The sequence below is a fragment of the Cibotium barometz genome, chromosome 55, assembly GCF_041138505.1.
Source record: "Cibotium barometz isolate CiBa-2024 chromosome 55, ASM4113850v1, whole genome shotgun sequence".
NCBI classification, from domain to species: Eukaryota; Viridiplantae; Streptophyta; class Polypodiopsida; order Cyatheales; family Cibotiaceae; genus Cibotium; species Cibotium barometz.
The window spans coordinates 40,146,003-40,167,887 of record NC_141100.1 but is presented as its reverse complement, the minus strand read 5'-3'; positions in this window follow the sequence as shown (position 1 = coordinate 40,167,887).

Below are 21,885 nucleotides of genomic sequence, written 5' to 3'. Positions count from 1 at the left end.
ACTAGCTTGTGAGTTGATGTTGAGGGATTGATATACATCTCCTTCTACCACTAGAGGAGGTACTTGTCACCTTGCCTTCTTCGGATGAAAATTCTTATACAACTCAGTTTGACAGTTTTGGTTTTGTCCCGTTGTTGCAAATAGGTTTGTGTGGTACCTCTCCTTTTTTAGGAGTGGGTTTTGTGTGTATATTTATAGGATTGAGATTGAGGGCTCTTGTGTGTCTTCCACGTTTTCTAGGTGAAGGTTTTTGCTTGCTTCTTTCCTTTTTGTTGTCATGATTAAAACTAGTAGGTTCTTATGAGTTTATCTCCATTTTAAGATTATATTCTTATGCTTCTACTAGTATGGGATGTAATTCAACTGGTGCTCCTTGTTATTGACTTTGGTTGCCATACTTGGTCTTGAAATGTTACTTTTGTGGTTATTATTACGGAGTTTGCTTGCCACATTGCAATTCCATGGCTTTGGCACCTAGATTTAGCAGTTGTCTTGGTAGTATCTTTGGGAAATTCAGCTAGTCCTTTTGTACCCAACATTGGCTTACTTTAGCAAGTTGAGATTGTGAAGAGGTTTTTAACCAAAATTTCTTTGAAGAGTTCTTTTTTAAGGAAAACTTTCTTGGGTTAAGTATCAATGCTTGATTGGTAGCATTCTCAGTGTGGCTAGTTATTAGCACTACTCGGTGTCACTGTCAGATTTCTTCAAGGCAAGCCCAAAATTTGATTGGGATTTCTAAATTTCAGTTGCTGAAAATATACCCAAGGCCAGTTTTTCGTGAACATTGACTAACATCCATCACAAATCTTGTCACATAAGAGACCTATGTATGCCAATTATATGAAGCCTTAAATCAGGCTTCATTCACTAAAGCTATCTCACATCCCATGCCACACATCTACCACCCTCTAACACAGTTAATGTCACCAAGGTTGTGTTAAGTTGCACCATGGTAGAGCCCAAGGATCATGAAGACCTTGCTTTTGAACCACTCTCCTTGCTAGAACATCTTTAGTAGGACTTTGTGAGAAGGTTTCCCCGCTCTTGGACCACCATACAACAGTTGTCCCCATCCACCAAGAAACCTTGTGGGACCTAATAACTATCATGATTGGTCATAATATACTTTGGCGAATATACTTTGGTGTAATACTGGAGGTCAAGATTAGCTCTTGGGTAGTGAAACACAAATATCAAGCAAAATTCATGGAGGAATTACTTGACGTTTTATCATATTTTTTTCTCCAAGCTATCATTAGGCAGATAGGTTGCTTGCATGATTCAGAGAGACTTGATCGTATTTTTCCTCTCAGGGTTATCATTGAGGAGATGAGGGCACGTAGGTAACAATTCTCTTTCTTTCTTTCTTTCTTTCTTTTTTGTGTGTCTTTGCCGATTCAATTGACTCGGGATGTTTGCAAAAACCTTATTTTTTCCACCAAAGATGATGTGGGGGATTGATGGCGGTCAAAATCAGGCACTAAGATGTGCGTCAGGTGAGGTTAGAAGTACTACTGGGGTTAAAATGGGTTGTGTACTCTCTCCCTCACAGCATACATTGATGAGTATACATACTACTACTGAATCACAAACACACACAAAGATAGCGAGCGAGTCTTTTGCTGGTTCATGACTCTTGTAGAAACTTTCTTTATTTTCCATGATGAGAGATAATGCTACTATAGGTGAGTGGCTGTGAGATCAACAATACTAATTATGGTTGTTAACGTAGACTGTTGCACCTGCACCACCCATTATATATATATATACCCTCCTCCCCCAATGTTGGTTATGCAATATATTACTATCATTATCTTTTATGTAGAATTTATGTTGTACACACATATATCCTTTGGTTATATGTATGTATATATACTGTACCACACGAGTGCAATGCAAAGCTTTCCATCTTGAAAAACTAGAGTAAGAAAATCCAAACATTACACACACAACACAGACACCTTAACACTTATATATCACACAAAAAAGAGCAAATATTTGCATACATATTTTCTCAAGGGGAGAACCAAAATATGGAATACATTTCTATGTATTCAAAAAGCACGTGCACACACACACACACACACACACACAATTATCACAATACATATTTCACTATCTAGAATCTATATTATTAACAACATATACACTCCCAAGGGAGGGCACATTCTTTGGTGTGTAATTTTTAGAAGAGAAAGTGTGCCGACTCTCCACCCACATAAAAATTTGGTTTTTTATATTTATATATGTACATTTATATATAGTAGCACACTAGTGCAAGAAAAAAACCATATGTACTATATTGAATTCCAGAATCTTGTAGCCCACTAATTAAAACTAAGAAAATAATGCTATGTCATTAAGACTATATGAAAGAAACCTTTTCATGTCACTCTAAAATTCAAGATACTAAAATTCAAAACTTAAACACTAAGAAAACAAGGCTCAAAGCTCTAAAGGCTGCCAAAATTAAAGCAGATCAATACATACATTAAAGAAAGCGCACAAATATATACACAATACTACTTTACATACATCAAAGCTGAGGAAACTGTCTTTGTTTGTGAAATCTGTTTTTAAATGATTGTTTTATGTCAAGAATGCTGGGGAAGCATTTTGACCGTCTTGTGAATGAGGTCATGGAGACCTATCTGTTAAAGTTGCAACTGCTGTGACGAAGAGTCATCGGAGGACGTCTCGCGTTAAATGGTGAGCTTCCGGTACAGTGGATGAGGGACCAAGGAAGCGGCCTATGAGTGAAACACTAGGTGACCTGTGAAGGATCCTAGAGGGTGCTGACCATACGGTGCTCAAGCTCTGGGCCACCAAAGATACCCACAAGTACGTCGGGGAAGATATTGGAACAAGGAGTAAGAGTTGTTTTCTGAATTTGGGCATGGATCTGGTTGATTGACCTTGCTGGTCCTCAACGGATGAGTCCATGACTCTTTTATATGGATCTGTTGGTTGATCTTGCTGATCTTCAACGGAGATTCCATCTGGATATTTTATGTGATTATATTGCCGGGTACTATGAGCTAGGAACTATTGAAAAGGCCCCTAAGTAAACAGGTGGTGAGCGTTCTGGTTGCCAATGATGCCATAGGTACACTGATGAAGGAAGGAATTGGAAATTAGGATTCAACTGGATAATTAGAGGATTACGATCAGTAACACTATGGTTTCATTAAATGATTATTTTAAAGATTGTTGAATCTATGAAAAATGCAAGTTCATATTGGGTGTGTAAGTGGTGTGACTAGTTTTATGTTTACATGAATATCCCGCTAAGGGGCCTGGGAACTCTTTTCCCTGGTACCCGGGACAAAACCTATCAAAATTCCTAATTGGATCCCATCACTACAGTGGTTGGGCAGTTGGCTAACCCATGGGACTCGATGGGGTTAGGCTGGACTGATGGATCTCTCAATTTCTGTATAGTACGATAGATGAGGCAAATCTTGGATAAAAACTATTCTATGGAAAAGAATCAACAGTTGTGCCTCTCAATGAGGAAAAAAGCATTGGTCTCTATGATCCAAGTACAATCTTTTCCCTGATTTGATTATGGGACTTACGGGTTTGGTCAGATCAGTTCAGTTAGTTCAGGCTTTTGACTACGCTAGAGAAAAGTTATCCTGGAGGAATCGCTCGTGCTTTTCAGGCAAGGGAAGTTTTTCCGAGTTTGGTTTTGGAAGAACCGATGGATTAGTCTCTTGTCTAGATATCCGTGGGCGAGGCCCCGACTGTGGGACCCTGCCCCGTGCAAGAAGTGCTACTTCCGCTGCTAGCACCCCCAAATTCGTTGCGCAGTGGGGTCAGGGATCTTACAAAGGATTTGGGGGAGCTCAGATATTTCTTGGGCATTGAGGTGATTATGTCACCACATGGTATTGGATTACTGCAGAGACAGTATGGCTTGGACATGTTGTCCAAGTATGGTATGAGAGGCTATAAGCCTATCATACCATACTTGGATTAGAATGGCAAGTTGAGTGCAGATTGAGGAGAGATTTTGGAGGATCCTACTTTGTATAGGTGCATAGTAGGAAGCTTGATCTACATGACAATCACCAGGCCAGATTTGAGCTATGTTGTTGGGTTGGTGAGTCAGTTTATGCAGGCTCCTCGAAAACCGCATTTGGATGCATTGAGACGCATACTGAGGTATGTGAGGTCTACTTTGCATTGTGGACTATTTTATGAAATTGGGACAGAGATATGTGTACATGGGTACACAGATGCTGATTGGGTTGGTAGTATCTCAGATAGAAGATCTAGAAGGCATTGTATTGAGCAAGAAGCCTAGTTGTATTTTGAGCAACTTAATAAGCAAGATATTTTCTTGTATTTTGTGAGTCTCTCTCCTGCACATCTTTGATCTAGCATGAAATTATAACATGGTATCTAGAGCTTTGGTTGCTTAGGTCACTTTTGTGGTGTAGAATAGGTCAACTCTATTATTATTTTTCTTTGTGGAGCTGAACCTCCTGCAAGTGGAGCAGCTCCAGCAACTCGTGGAAGCAAGAACTCATGGAGCTTTCAACTAAAAACTTGAAGAGGACATTCGGGCGCTCAAGATCGTATAGCTCATCAGACAAGTGACCCCTTCTCTGCCGTAGCATTGTCGTCTGAGCAAGCCGGCACAATTTTCTAGCTACCGTCGATGTCATACACGCATTCGATGTCTGCAAGTGATTACAGGCTATGAGAGATTAGGGCTTTTGAAGCCCATAGTCTCAACTACCTACAGCCCGAATCTTAGCCCTAATGGTGGCCTGATGCGTTCGCTACAGTAGAAAAACCAGGCTACTCTCCTTGAAAGCCATTGAAGCTTCCATTAAAGCTTCAAAATCAAGCTTCTTTTTGCTCTAATCCTGTCCTCTTAGCTCTAATCACTTAAGTGCTCTTGTGAGGGCTTGTTGCAGATCCTATTTTGAGTTTGAAGTGGTGGGCATACACCATGAGGTATTCATGAGCCTCATTCTCATCAAGCTCCATCAACATCTTCAAGTGCACAAAGCTTTTCAAAGTGTGCTTATAAGCACTAATAGTGTTGATTAACACTAATGAGGCTTCTAATCCAACAAAGGGGAGTCATTCCAAAGTGTTTCTAAACACTAAGAGTGTTCTTAAACATTAATGGTGAATCTAATCAGCAATGCAAGTGTCATTAGATGCTAGAAATGTGCTCTTAAGCACTAATCATGTTTTTAAACACTAATGGTGATTTTTATCACCAAACAAAGTGTTCTTTGACACTAATGAAGCTAATCTCCATCAAAATTAATGGTTGGGCACAAACCCTAAATGCTAAACCATAAGCTTCACCATCTTAATCTCCTTTTTTATGCAACATCCTTGGCTTGGTTAAGGGTTGTTGCATTCTCATAAGCCTCTCTCTTTCTACTTAAGCCAAAACATCACAAATTTTTGGTTTTTTCTTCTTTATAAATCAGCCCATTACTCTCTAGTAATCTCAAAGGACAACACCCAAATTTTTGGTTTTTTCTTCTTCATAAATCAGCCCATTACTCTCTAGTAATCTCCTTCAATACCCAATGTCAAAGGACAACACCCAAATTAAGAAGTTCTCAAGAGAGGGCTTCCACACTTAGCAAGTCCTTGTCAAGATGATGTCCAAAGGTTTTGGGCCATTCATCCCCGCCGGCACTAAGGTTATTGATCGAACTAAGGCTGAAGATATTGAAGATGATGAGAGGGCACAAGCCATCATCATGCTTCATCTTGATGAGGCTTTCATACTAGCTTCTGACTGCAAAGGAGAAATGGGATGAGCTTGATAAGCTCTATGGAGCTCGTGGTAAGAATTCCAAGATCTCACTTAAAATTGAATTTTTCAGCTTGGAACTCAAAGAGGGAGACGGCATCGGAGCCTTCATCTCTTACTTGAAGGGCCTTATGGCTCAACTTGCATCAGTGAATGCGAGAATGGATGAAGATGATGTAGTGGCTGAAGAACATACCTAATCCCACCCTTAAAGGAGTCATTCAATCTTGTCTTGATGAAGAAAAGAGGCCAAAGGGAGGAGTTGAATCTTCAAATGCAACAACTTCATCGAATATCGAACAAGCTTTGTCACATCAAGTGATCAAAGTAAGATGTGTCCATTGCAAAAAGGTGGGTCATTTGGCAAATAATTGTTGGATCAAACATCCCAACAAAATGAAATGTAACAAGTGTAAACAAACGGGACATATCACTTCTAAATGTCCTAACAAAGAGTCAAAGGCTAACTTTGTATCAGCCTCTAACTCCACTGAGAAATTATTTTAAATCTCAATGTACCCACACCTATATTCCTAACCTTGTACGTCTAATGTTATAAAGGCAACCTATGTCCAATACCACCTATTCCAATTTTCTTTCATAGTTGGTATTGAGGGGGGGTATTAAGAGACTAAGGTTATGTAAAAGGGGAGGAGAAGGGTGTGTGTGTGAATGGACTTATGGTCCACTAGCTCACCTATTTAAAGGTGGAGCTAGAAGGCATCGTATTGAGCAAGAAGCCTAGTTGTATTTTGAGCAACTTAATAAGCAAGATATTTTCTTGTATTTTGTGAGTCTCTCTCCTCCACATCTTTGATCTAGCATGACCACGATGAAATTATAACAGTGTGTGTGCTTGCAAGAGCTCAAGCTCTTTTCTCCTTTGCATCTTTTTAGATATACTAACTGGGAATTTAAGCTTACAATAGCTTTATACACCTATCGCATATTATACAAAGTTGCAATTAGTTGCACACCCTTTAAAATGGTGTATGGACTTGAGGTAGTAATGCCTTGGGAGTTCATGATTCCTAGCTTAAGAGTAGCTGATGGTGAGATGAATTGGTTGACCAATTATTTGTTTTAGAATGACTCGAAGAGGAAAGACAAATTATAGTACAAAACATGCTGACAGAGAAAGACTGTAGAGAGAAGTGGTTTGACCAAAATATCAAGAATAAGGAGATCAATCAAGGAGATCTTGTACTTATCTATGTAATCCGTAGTGAAAAGAAAAATCCCAAATACACTTGAAAGCAACCATTTAGGGTTTTTGAAGTTACAACACAAGGTACTATACATATTGAGACTCTTAACGGAGCTAAGACTATCAATTTCCTTAGTGGTATAGTAAGTTTAAGAAATGATGGACCTCTTATTAAAGAATCCTTATATGCTTCTCATGATACACAAGCTGCCATGGAAAAGGCCGCTCAAAAGAAGATCTAATCCCAAGGGAAAGACAAGCAAAACTTTAACAATAGGAGTCAAGGGAAACTTTAACAACATTGAGAAGAAAACCTTGGACCTTCCACACAAGCTTATGTTGGAGAGGTAATCGACAACATGGATGCATTCCATCTCTCAGAACACCCATTGAATTATCTAGCCCCTATGGTAAAGTGTTCTATAATGCTATGCTTGACATGGGTGCTAATCACAATCTACTCTCATTTGCTACATGGAATCAGTTGGGTGAATCTCAACTTAAAAATTATAACATGAGAATAGAGGGGATAAGTGGTGCCAAAAATACCAAAGTGCTTGGTTTGTTTAAAACTATCATCCAAGGTGATAACGAGCACTTGGTTATGTCGATTTTTTATGCCCATGGGAACTTTGAAAGAACATGTCATTTTTGGACGAACCTAGATGATAGTGGCTCAATGCAAAATTGAATGGGCCAAAAGGAGTGTCTCAGTCGTAAAACATCCTAACCCTTTTACACTCCACGAACATTACTCTCATGGGTCCCTAAAGCTTTTCACTCGCCAACTTACTGTCAAGGAAATGAGGAGGCATCGCAACAAAAATCAATCCAAACCACGGGTTACCTCTCGATGGATTCCAACTCGTCTTCTGCAAGCTCAAGGCTACTATGAGGGTAACAAGTGGATTTGGGTGCTAAAAAGGAAGCGAATTCCCATAACCTTATCAACAACCAAAGCAACATCTATGGGGTGACCCTCAATCTTGTCCACTCACAATGCCCAAAAAAAGAGAGGGAAGAATCAAACCTTCCTCATTAGTCACTTAAAGTATTTGGATTGTAAGATTCCTCCCCAGCCTCTCAAGATGTCCGCATCTTCCCCTGTAATCAAATCCCTCTTCAGAAATATAAGAGATCTTGTTTCTACCAGTTTTGGCCTAGAGAGAGAAAATATTCTAGAGAGATAATATTCAGATTTTAAATATTTTCGGATGGAAAAAATTCTCATCTTATTAAAATAAGTTTCCCTGAAACAGAAGTTCAAAAAGATTTCCAGAAGGTGCATTAGAAATTAAGTATAATCTGTTCAAGAGGTATTATCCAGAGGGTGAAGATTTTTTCGAAATTTTAAATTAAGGTTCCTATGGACCTATCCTATAAGATTCATCCAAATGTAGGAAGGAGATAAATAGAAGAATAAAAGAAAAATCCCCCAAAAATGAGTAAATACTCACATAAGATGAAGAGTTGACTAAGGACAAGGTTAATAGTTAAAAAAGAGAGATATTTGGAAGTAATGATGCATTTTTGACACCTCTGCATGGGGGAATTTCCCTCATGAAGGAGGAGCCTATTTCACATGCTTGAATGAGTTTTAAACTCCCAAATAATGAGATATTTTTATCTCTCCTCTCTCCTGTTTCAACTAGATCCAAAAAGGGAGCAAAACTGACCCAAAAATGGTCACAAATTGACCAAACTGATCTGGAAAATTCTAGAATCAGTTGGCTTGGTTAGAAGCTCACTTTTTCCTATAAATAGAAGCCTTCCCCTTTGTTGAAACTCAATAGTGTTTTTGCACTCTTACCCTGCTTCTCCCTAGAGCCAGAAAACTGTGAATTTACTCATAATTCATTAGTTTTTGACCTTCCCTCTTCTAAAGACTAGTGGCCACTCTTGTTTCAAACAAGAGTTACCCTCAAACCATCAAGCCAAAGGAAAGCTCTCAAATTCCTTCGTAAGTTGGAGATTCTTCTCTTTTTTATTCATTTTTATGGTTTTTACGATTTTTGTCTTCTCTAAATTGTAAATGATGTTATGCCTCATTAAAAAAAGGCATTCCCCTCTCTTCTTTAGCAAATCCAACCATTATTTATCCTAGATGAACGATTAATGGATAAAATCAAGTTTTTCATAATGTTTCTCTTAAACAATGGAACCATTTCCCTCCATGACCTTCACGGGAACAAAGTTCAAGGAACTGGAGTTTCCGGATCCCCATACCTTCAGTTAGTAAAAGCTTCTAAGTTGCTGAAAGGACTTAGAAAGAAGCAGCAAATTTATGTTGTCGAAATGAACCTAGTAGACTCAAAGCTTAAGGCTAAAGAACCAGGATGGTTAAATGAATTTGATGATCTATTCCCAGCAGAGCTAACTGAAATGCCTCCAATTCGGGAAGTAGATCATGTGATAGAATTGACCCCCGGAGCTCAGCCAGTAGCCCTGCGCACATACTATAAGATTCCTCCCCAGCCTCTCAAGAAGTCCAGTATCTTCCTGTGTAATCAAATCCCTCTTCAGAAATATAAAAGATCTTATTTCTAACTGTTTTAGCCTAGAGAGAGAAAATATTCCAGAGAGAGAATATTCAGATTATGAATATTTTTGGATACCCAAAATATCCCATATTTTTAATATTGCTCATAGTTTTTTACTAATAAACCTTGTACATTTCAACTCTTCATCTTATGTGAGCATTTACTCATTTTTGGATACCCAAAATATCTCATATTTTTGATATTACTCATAGTTTCTTACTAATAAACCTTGTAAAGCATGTGAGCATGATTAATGGCATGTAGAGTTCCAAGGCAATGTAAACATAAGGCAAGGAAATGTAGAAAATCCTTGGTTTATGAGGATTCCTAAACCCTATTTTCTCATAAAACCCTTTTTCTTTGGCCAAATAGATCAAGAAACATATGGTAGAATAGAAGAGACCATGGGAAAGAGGATTATGGATTGAATTTATTGAGAAATTTCACTAAAAACCCTAATCTTGGAGAATTTCCTAAACCCTTTTCCTCTCAAGAAACCATAAAATCATGAACATTCTGCCATAAAAATGGTATGGGAGGGTAGAGGAAGCTTGAGGAAGAGAACTAACACCCAAAAACTCAAAAATCCTAATTCCTTTGAAAAACGAAGCATAGGTAGCATATATAAGAAGAGAAGAGCATGTAGAAGATGGTTAGGGTGTTACTTATATAAGCATGAGAAACTCTAATTTCGAAGGAAAACCTAAATCACCAAAATTATTCTCAAATGAAGCATTGAAGGTATCAACATGAAGCTTACATGAAGATAAGAAGTTTCCATATCATGTAGAAGTGATTTAAGCAAGTAGCTAACTCTTCATATGCATCTCAACATGGCCCCACACATGGGTGGCGTAACGGTGCAAAATTACCTTCCTTCCATGGCCGAAAGAAGCTCCTTGTTTAGCTCTTGAAGAGAATGATCCATGGCTTCATTTATTGGTGGAAGAAAAGTGGTATAATATGTAGTAAAGAGCATACTTGTCTCTTGAAGAGAATGATCCATGGCTTCATTTTATTAGTATAATGTGTAGTAAAGAGCATACTTTCAAGGTCTCCATGAAAGATTAAAAGGGGAAAAAAGGGGAAGAAGAAGGACACTCACTTTTCACCATTTTTAAAAAAATGAAAGACAACCCTAAAAGTGGGGTAAAAAACTTTTTCCTTCTCCCTTTTTCTCCAAAAATTTTCTCAAACCATAGTATAACACTCCTATTCTCACCAATTTGAATCTAACACTCCATATCTAGCAAGATTGTACTCAATCTTGGCTATAATTCAATAAAATGGTGCAACATTTTTAAAAAAAACCAAGAAAACCAAAAAATGTGTGCATAGATTCAAGAATTTGTGGAAAATAAACATGTAGGATCACTTAAATTTTATTATTCTTTACACTTGGGTTTTAAAAGTGTTCTACATATGTTCTAGCCACATAACGTTGTTTAGGCATCATGCCAACCACATAAGGTGCCATTTAGAGGTGAAAGTATTGATTTTAGTAAGCAAGGGTGTGATACCTCTTGTCCAACCATGATGATACCTTGGTGGTAAGGGGTGTAACTTCAAATATTGTGTCCTTCCAACTTGCGAGTTGATGTTGAGGGGTTGATCATCCCAACCGCATAAGGTACCATTTTTAGAGGTGAAAGTATTGATATTAGTAAGTAGTAAGCAAGGGTGTGATACCTCTTGTCCAAACATGATGATACCTTGGTGGTAAGGTATGCAACTTCAAATATGGTATCCTACTAGCTTGTGAGTTGATGTTGAGGGATTGCTATACATCTCCTTCTACCACTAGAGGAGGTACTTGTCACCTTGCCTTCTTCGGATGAAAATTCTTATACAACTCAGTTTGACAGTTTTGGTTTTGTCCCGTTGTTGCAAATAGGTTTGTGTGGTACCTCTCCTTTTTTAGGAGTGGGTTTTGTGTGTATATTTATAGGATTGAGATTGAGGGCTCTTGTGTGTCTTCCACGTTTTCTAGGTGAAGGTTTTTGCTTGCTTCTTTCCTTTTTGTTGTCATGATTAAAACTAGTAGGTTCTTATGAGTTTATCTCCATTTTAAGATTATATTCTTATGCTTCTACTAGTATGGGATGTAATTCAACTGGTGCTCCTTGTTATTGACTTTGGTTGCCATACTTGGTCTTGAAATGTTACTTTTGTGGTTATTATTATGGAGTTTGCTTGCCACATTGCAATTCCATGGCTTTGGCACCTAGATTTAGCAGTTGTCTTGGTAGTATCTTTGGGAAATTCAGCTAGTCCTTCTGTACCCAACATTGGCTTACTTTAGCAAGTTGAGATTGTGAAGAGGTTTTTAACCAAAATTTCTTTGAAGAGTTCTTTTTTAAGGAAAACTTTCTTGGGTTAAGTATCAATGCTTGATTGGTAGCATTCTCAGTGTGGCTAGTTATTAGCACTACTCGGTGTCACTGTCAGATTTCTTCAAGGCAAGCCCAAAATTTGATTGGGATTTCTAAATTTCAGTTGCTGAAAATATACCCAAGGCCAGTTTTTCGTGAACATTGACTAACATCCATCACAAATCTTGTCACATAAGAGACCTATGTATGCCAATTATATGAAGCCTTAAATCAGGCTTCATTCACTAAAGCTATCTCACATCCCATGCCACACATCTACCACCCTCTAACACAGTTAATGTCACCAAGGTTGTGTTAAGTTGCACCATGGTAGAGCCCAAGGATCATGAAGACCTTGCTTTTGAACCACTCTCCTTGCTAGAACATCTTTAATAGGACTTTGTGAGAAGGTTTCCCCGCTCTTGGACCACCATACAACAGTTGTCCCCATCCACCAAGAAACCTTGTGGGACCTAATAACTATCATGATTGGTCATAATATACTTTGGCGAATATACTTTGGTGTAATACTGGAGGTCAAGATTAGCTCTTGGGTAGTGAAACACAAATATCAAGCAAAATTCATGGAGGAATTACTTGACGTTTTATCATATTTTTTCTCCAAGCTATCATTAGGCAGATAGGTTGCTTGCATGATTCAGAGAGACTTGATCGTATTTTTCCTCTCAGGGTTATCATTGAGGAGATGAGGGCACGTAGGTAACAATTCTCTTTCTTTCTTTCTTTCTTTCTTTTTTGTGTGTCTTTGGAAGGTCTCCGATTCAATTGACTCGGGATGTTTGCAGAAACTTTATTTTTTCCACCAAAGATGATGTGGGGGACTGATGGCGGTCAAAATCAGGCACTAAGATGTGCGTCAGGTGAGGTTAGACGTACTACTGGGGTTAAAATGGGTTGTGTACTCTCTCCCTCACAGCATACATTGATGAGTATACATACTACTACTGAATCACAAACACACACAAAGATAGCGAGCGAGTCTTTTGCTGGTTCATGACTCTTGTAGAAACTTTCTTTATTTTCCATGATGAGAGATAATGCTACTATAGGTGAGTGGCTGTGAGATCAACAATACTAATTATGGTTGTTAACGTAGACTGTTGCACCTGCACCACCCATTATATATATATATACCCTCCTCCCCCAATGTTGGTTATGCAATATATTACTATCATTATCTTTTATGTAGAATTTATGTTGTACACACATATATCCTTTGGTTATATGTATGTATATATACTGTACCACACTAGTGCAATGCAAAGCTTTCCATCTTGAAAAACTAGAGTAAGAAAATCCAAACATTACACACACAACACAGACACCTTAACACTTATATATCACACAAAAAAGAGCAAATATTTGCATACATATTTTCTCAAGGGGAGAACCAAAATATGGAATACATTTCTATGTATTCAAAAAGCACGTGCACACACACACACACACACACAATTATCACAATACATATTTCACTATCTAGAATCTATATTATTAACAACATATACACTCCCAAGGGAGGGCACATTCTTTGGTGTGTAATTTTTAGAAGAGAAAGTGTGCCGACTCTCCACCCACATAAAAATTTGGTTATTTATATTTATATATGTACATTTATATATAGTAGCACACTAGTGCAAGAAAAAAACCATATGTACTATATTGAATTCCAGAATCTTGTAGCCCACTAATTAAAACTAAGAAAATAATGCTATGTCATTAAGACTATATGAAAGAAACCTTTTCATGTCACTCTAAAATTCAAGATACTAAAATTCAAAACTTAAACACTAAGAAAACAAGGCTCAAAGCTCTAAAGGCTGCCAAAATTAAAGCAGACCAATACATACATTAAAGAAAGCGCACAAATATATACACAATACTACTTTACATACATCAAAGCTGAGGAAACTATCTTTGTTTGTGAAATCTGTTTTTAAATGATTGTTTTATGTCAAGAATGCTGGGGAAGCATTTTGACCATCTTGTGAATGAGGTCATGGAGACCTATCTGTTAAAGTTGCAACTGCTGTGACGAAGAGTCATCGGAGGACGTCTCGCGTTAAATGGTGAGCTTCCGGTACAGTGGATGAGGGACCAAGGAAGCGGCCTATGAGTGAAACACTAGGTGACCTGTGAAGGATCCTAGAGGGTGCTGACCATACGGTGCTCAAGCTCTGGGCCACCAAAGATACCCACAAGTACGTCGGGGAAGATATTGGAACAAGGAGTAAGAGTTGTTTTCTGAATTTGGGCATGGATCTGGTTGATTGACCTTGCTAGTCCTCAAAACGGATGAGTCCATGACTCTTTTATATGGATCTGTTGGTTGATCTTGCTGATCTTCAACGGCGGAGATTCCATCTGGATATTTTTATGTGATTATATTGCCGGGTACTATGAGCTAGGAACTATTGAAAAGGCCCCTGAGTAAACAGGTGGTGAGCGTTCTGGTTGCCAATGATGCCATAGGTACACTGATGAAGGAAGGAATTGGAAATTAGGATTCAACTGGATAATTAGAGGATTACGATCAGTAACACTATGGTTTCATTAAATGATTATTTTAAAGATTGTTGAATCTATGAAAAATGCAAGTTCATATTGGGTGTGTAAGTGGTGTGACTAGTTTTATGTTTACATGAATATCCCGCTAAGGGGCCTGGGAACTCTTTTCCCTGGTACCCGGGACAAAACCTATCAAAATTCCTAATTGGATCCCATCACTACAGTGGTTGGGCAGTTGGCTAACCCATGGGACTCGATGGGGTTAGGCTGGACTGATGGATCTCTCAATTTCTGTATGGTACGATAGATGACGTAAATCTTGGATAAAAACTATTCTATGGAAAAGAATCAACAGTTGTGCCTCTCAATGAGGAAAAAAGCGTTGGTCTCTATGATCCAAGTACAATCTTTTCCCTGATTTGATTATGGGACTTACGGGTTCGGTCAGATCAGTTCAGTTAGTTCAGGCTTTTGACTATGCTAGAGAAAAGTTATCCTGGAGGAATCGCTCGTGCTTTTCAGGCAAGGGAAGTTTTTCCGAGTTTGGTTTTGGAAGAACCGATGGATTAGTCTCTTGTCTAGATATCCGTGGGCGAGGTCCCGACTGTGGGACCCTGCCCCGTGCAAGAAGTGCTACTTCCGCTGCTAGCACCCCCAAATTCGTTGCGCAGTGGGGTCAGGGATCTTACAAAGGATTTGGGGGAGCTCAGATATTTCTTGGGCATTGAGGTGATTATGTCACCACATGGTATTGGATTACTGCAGAGACAGTATGGCTTGGACATGTTGTCCAAGTATGGTATGAGAGGCTATAAGCCTATCATACCATACTTGGATTAGAATGGCAAGTTGAGTGCAGATTGAGGAGAGATTTTGGAGGATCCTACTTTGTATAGGTGCATAGTAGGAAGCTTGATCTACATGACAATCACCAGGCCAGATTTGAGCTATGTTGTTGGGTTGGTGAGTCAGTTTATGCAGGCTCCTCGAAAGCCGCATTTGGATGCATTGAGACGCATACTGAGGTATGTGAGGTCTACTTTGCATTGTGGACTATTTTATGAAATTGGGACAGAGATATGTGTACATGGGTACACAGATGCTGATTGGGTTGGTAGTATCTCAGATAGAAGATCTAGAAGGCATTGTATTGAGCAAGAAGCCTAGTTGTATTTTGAGCAACTTAATAAGCAAGATATTTTCTTGTATTTTGTGAGTCTCTCTCCTGCACATCTTTGATCTAGCATGAAATTATAACATGGTATCTAGAGCTTTGGTTGCTTAGGTCACTTTTGTGGTGTAGAATAGGTCAACTCTATTATTATTTTTCTTTGTGGAGCTGAACCTCCTGCAAGTGGAGCAGCTCCAGCAACTCGTGGAGGCAAGAACTCATGGAGCTTTCAACTAAAAACTTGAAGAGGACGTTCGGGCGCTCAAGATCGTACAGCTCATCAGACAAGTGACCCCTTCTCTGCCGTAGCATTGTCGTCTGAGCAAGCCGGCACAATTTTCTAGCTACCGTCGATGTCGTACACGCATTCGATGTCTGCAAGTGATTACAGGCTATGAGAGATTAGGGCTTTTGAAGCCCATAGTCTCAACTACCTACAGCCCAAATCTTAGCCCTAATGGCGGCCTGATGCATTCGCTATAGTAGAAAAACCAGGCTACTCTCCTTGAAAGCCATTGAAGCTTCCATTAAAGCTTCAAAATCAAGCTTCTTTTTGCTCTAATCCTGTCCTCTTAGCTCTAATCACTTAAGTGCTCTTGTGAGGGCTTGTTGCAGATCCTATTTTGAGTTTGAAGTGGTGGGCATACACCATGAGGTATTCATGAGCCTCATTCTCATCAAGCTCCATCAGCATCTTCAAGTGCACAAAGCTTTTCAAAGTGTGCTTATAAGCACTAATAGTGTTGATTAACACTAATGAGGCTTCTAATCCAACAAAGGGGAGTCATTCCAAAGTGTTTCTAAACACTAAGAGTGTTCTTAAACATTAATGGTGAATCTAATCAGTAATGCAAGTGTCATTAGATGCTAAAAATGTGCTCTTAAGCACTAATCATGTTTTTAAACACTAATGGTGATCTTTATCACCAAACAAAGTGTTCTTTGACACTAATGAAGCTAATCTCCATTAAAATTAATGGTTGGGCACAAACCCTAAATGCTAAACCATAAGCTTCACCATCTTAATCTCCTTTTTTATGCAACATCCTTGGCTTGGTTAAGGGTTGTTGCATTCTCATAAGCCTCTCTCTTTCTACTTAAGCCAAAACATCACAAATTTTTGGTTTTTTCTTCTTTATAAATCAGCCCATTACTCTCTAGTAATCTCAAAGGACAACACCCAAATTTTTGGTTTTTTCTTCTTCATAAATCAGCCCATTACTCTCTAGTAATCTCCTTCAATACCCAATGTCAAAGGACAACACCCAAATTAATAAGAAGTTCTCAAGAGAGGGCTTCCACACTTAGCAAGTCCTTCTCAAGATGATGTCCAAAGGTTTTGGGCCATTCATCCCCGCCGGCACTAAGGTTATTGATCGAACTAAGGCTGAAGATATTGAAGATGATGAGAGGGCACAAGCCATCATCATGCTTCATCTTGATGAGGCTCTCATACTAGCTTCTGACTGCAAAGGAGAAATGGGATGAGCTTGATAAGCTCTATGGAGCTCGTGGTAAGAATTCCAAGATCTCACTTAAAATTGAATTTTTCAGCTTGGAACTCAAAGAGGGAGACTGACTGCAAAGGAGAAATGGGATGAGCTTGATAAGCTCTATGGAGCTCGTGGTAAGAATTCCAAGATCTCACTTAAAATTGAATTTTTCAGCTTGGAACTCAAAGAGGGAGACGGCATCGGAGCCTTCATCTCTCACTTGAAGGGCCTTATGGCTCAACTTGCATCAGTGAATGCGAGAATGGATGAAGATGATGTAGTGGCTGAAGAACATACCTAATCCCACCCTTAAAGGAGTCATTCAATCTTGTCTTGATGAAGAAAAGAGGCCAAAGGGAGGAGTTGAATCTTCAAATGCAACAACTTCATCGAATATCGAACAAGCTTTGTCACATCAAGTGATCAAAGTAAGATGTGTCCATTGCAAAAAGGTGGGTCATTTGGCAAATAATTGTTGGATCAAACATCCCAACAAAATGAAATGTAACAAGTGTAAACAAACGGGACATATCACTTCTAAATGTCCTAACAAAGAGTCAAAGGCTAACTTTGTATCAGCCTCTAACTCCACTGAGAAATTATTTTAAATCTCAATGTACCCACACCTATATTCCTAACCTTGTACATCTAATGTTATAAAGGCAACCTATGTCCAATACCACCTATTCCAATTTTCTTTCATAGTTGGTATTGAGGGGGGGTATTAAGAGACTAAGGTTATGTAAAAGGGGAGGAGAAGGGTGTGTGTGTGAATGGACTTATGGTCCACTAGCTCACCTATTTAAAGGTGGAGCTAGAAGGCATCGTATTGAGCAAGAAGCCTAGTTGTATTTTGAGCAACTTAATAAGCAAGATATTTTCTTGTATTTTGTGAGTCTCTCTTCTCCACATCTTTGATCTAGCATGAGCACCATGAAATTATAACAGTGTGTGTGCTTGCAAGAGCTCAAGCTCTTTTCTCCTTTGCATCTTTTTAGATATACTAACTGGGAATTTAAGCTTACAATAGCTTTATACACCTATCGCATATTATACAAAGTTGCAATTAGTTGCACACCCTTTAAAATGGTGTATGGACTTGAGGTAGTAATGCCTTGGGAGTTCATGATTCCTAGCTTAAGAGTAGCTGATGGTGAGATGAATTGGTTGACCAATTATTTGTTTTCGAATGACTCGAAGAGGAAAGACAAATTATAGTACAAAACATGCTGACAGAGAAAGACTGTAGAGAGAAGTGGTTTGACCAAAATATCAAGAATAAGGAGATCAATCAAGGAGATCTTGTACTTATCTATGTAATCCGTAGTGAAAAGAAAAATCCCAAATACACTTGAAAGCAACCATTTAGGGTTTTTGAAGTTACACCACAAGGTACTATACATATTGAGACTCTTAACGGAGCTAAGACTATCAATTTCCTTAGTGGTATAGTAAGTTTAAGAAATGATGGACCTCTTATTAAAGAATCCTTATATGCTTCTCATGATACACAAGCTGCCATGGAAAAGGCCGCTCAAAAGAAGATCTAATCCCAAGGGAAAGACAAGCAAAACTTTAACAATAGGAGTCAAGGGAAACTTTAACAACATTGAGAAGAAAACCTTGGACCTTCCACACAAGCTTATGTTGGAGAGGTAATCGACAACATGGATGCATTCCATCTCTCAAAACACCCATTGAATTATCTAGCCCCTATGGTAAAGTGTTCTATAATGCTATGCTTGACATGGGTGCTAATCACAATCTACTCTCATTTGCTACATGGAATCAGTTGGGTGAATCTCAACTTAAAAAGTATAACATGAGAATAGAGGGGATAAGTGGTGCCAAAAATACCAAAGTGCTTGGTTTGTTTAAAACTATCATCCAAGGTGATAACGAGCACTTGGTTATGTCGATTTTTTATGCCCATGGGAACTTTAAAAGAACATGTCATTTTTGGATGAACCTAGATGATAGTGGCTCAATGCAAAATTGAATGGGCCAAAAGGAGTGTCTCAGTCGTAAAACATCCTAACCCTTTTACACTCCACGAACATTACTCTCATGGGTCCCTAAAGCTTTTCACTCGCCAACTTACTGTCAAGGAAATGAGGAGGCATCGCAACAAAAATCAATCCAAACCACGGGTTACCTCTCGATGGATTCCAACTCGTCTTCTACAAGCTCAAGGCTACTATGAGGGTAACAAGTGGATTTGGGTGCTAAAAAGGAAGCAAATTCCCATAACCTTATCAACAACCAAAGCAACATCTATGGGGTGACCCTCAATCTTGTCCACTCACAATGCCCAAAAAAAAAGAGGGAAGAATCAAACCTTCCTCATTAGTCACTTAAAGTATTTGGATTGTAAGATTCCTCCCCAGCCTCTCAAGATGTCCGCATCTTCCCCTATAATCAAATCCCTCTTCAGAAATATAAGAGATCTTGTTTCTACCAGTTTTGGCCTAGAGAGAGAAAATGTTCTAGAGAGATAATATTCAGATTTTAAATATTTTTGGATGGAAAAAATTCTCATCTTATTAAAATAAGTTTCCCTGAAACAGAAGTTCAAAAAGATTTCCAAAAGGTGCATCAGAAATTAAGTATAATCTGTTCAAGAGGTATTATCCAGGGGGTGAAGATTTTTTCGAAATTTTAAATTAAGGTTCATATGGACCTATCCTATAAGATTCATCCAAATGTAGGAAGGAGATAAATAGAAGAATAAAAGAAAAATCCCCCAAAAATGAGTAAATACTCACATAAGATGAAGAGTTGACTAAGGACAAGGTTAATAGTTAAAAAAGAGAGATATTTGGAAGTAATGATGCATTTTTGACACCTCTACATGGGGGAATTTCCCTCATGAAGGAGGAGCCTATTTCACATGCTTGAATGAGTTTTAAACTCCCAAATAATGAGATATTTTTATCTCTCCTCTCTCATGTTTTAACTAGATCCAAAAAGGGAGCAAAACTGACCCAAAAATGGTCAAAAATTGACCAAACTGATCTAGAAAATTCTAGAATCAGTTGGCTTGATTAGAAGCTCACTTTTTCCTATAAATAGAAGCCTTCCCCTTTGTTGAAACTCAATAGTGTTTTTGCACTCTTACCCTGCTTCTCCCTAGAGCCAGAAAACTGTGAATTTACTCGTAATTCATTAGTTTTTGACCTTCCCTCTTCTAAAGACTGGTGGCCACTCTTGTTTCAAACAAGAGTTACCCTCAAACCATCAAGCCAAAGGAAAGCTCTCAAATTCCTTCGTAAGTTGGAGATTCTTCTCTTTTTTATTCATTTTTATGGTTTTTACGATTTTTGTCTTCTCTAAATTGTAAATGATGTTATGCCTCATTAAAAAAAGGCATTCCCCTCTCTTCTTTAGCAAATCCAACCATTCTTTATCCTAGATGAACGATTAATGGATAAAATCAAGTTTTTCATAATGTTTCTCTTAAACAATGGAACCATTTCCCTCCATGACCTTCACGGGAACAAAGTTCAAGGAACTGGAGTTTCCGGATCCCCAGACCTTCAGTTAGTAAAAGCTTCTAAGTTGCTGAAAGGACTTAGAAAGAAGCAGCAAATTTATGTTGTCGAAATGAACCTAGTAGACTCAAAGCTTAAGGCTAAAGAACCAGGATGGTTAAATGAATTTGATAATCTATTCCCAGCAGAGCTAACTGAAATGCCTCCAATTCGGGAAGTAGATCATGTGATAGAATTGACCCCCGGAGCTCAGCCAGTAGCCCTACGCACATACTATAAGATTCCTCCCCAGCCTCTCAAGAAGTCCAGTATCTTCCTGTGTAATCAAATCCCTCTTCAGAAATATAAAAGATCTTATTTCTAACTATTTTAGCCTAGAGAGAGAAAATATTCCAGAGAGAGAATATTCAGATTATGAATATTTTTGGATACCCAAAATATCCCATATTTTTAATATTGCTCATAGTTTTTTACTAATAAACCTTGTACATTTCAACTCTTCATCTTATGTGAGCATTTACTCATTTTTGGATACCCAAAATATCTCATATTTTTGATATTACTCATAGTTTCTTACTAATAAACCTTGTAAAGCATGTGAGCATGATTAATGGCATGTAGAGTTCCAAGGCAATGTAAACATAAGGCAAGGAAATGTAGAAAATCCTTGGTTTATGAGGATTCCTAAACCCTATTTTCTCATAAAACCCTTTTTCTTTGGCCAAATAGATCAAGAAACATATGGTAGAATAGAAGAGACCATGGGAAAGAGGATTATGGATTGAATTTATTGAGAAATTTCACTAAAAACCCTAATCTTGGAGAATTTCCTAAACCCTTTTCCTCTCAAGAAACCATAAAATCATGAACATTCTGCCATAAAAATGGTATGGGAGGGTAGAGGAAGCTTGAGGAAGAGAACTAACACCCAAAAACTCAAAAATCCTAATTCCTTTGAAAAACGAAGCATAGGTAGCATATATAAGAAGAGAAGAGCATGTAGAAGATGGTTAGGGTGTTACTTATATAAGCATGAGAAACTCTAATTTCGAAGGAAAACCTAAATCACCAAAATTATTCTCAAATGAAGCATTGAAGGTATCAACATGAAGCTTACATGAAGATAAGAAGTTTCCATATCATGTAGAAGTGATTTAAGCAAGTAGCTAACTCTTCATATGCATCTCAACATGGCCCCACACATGGGTGGCGTAACGGTGCAAAATTACCTTCCTTCCATGGCCGAAAGAAGCTCCTTGTTTAGCTCTTGAAGAGAATGATCCATGGCTTC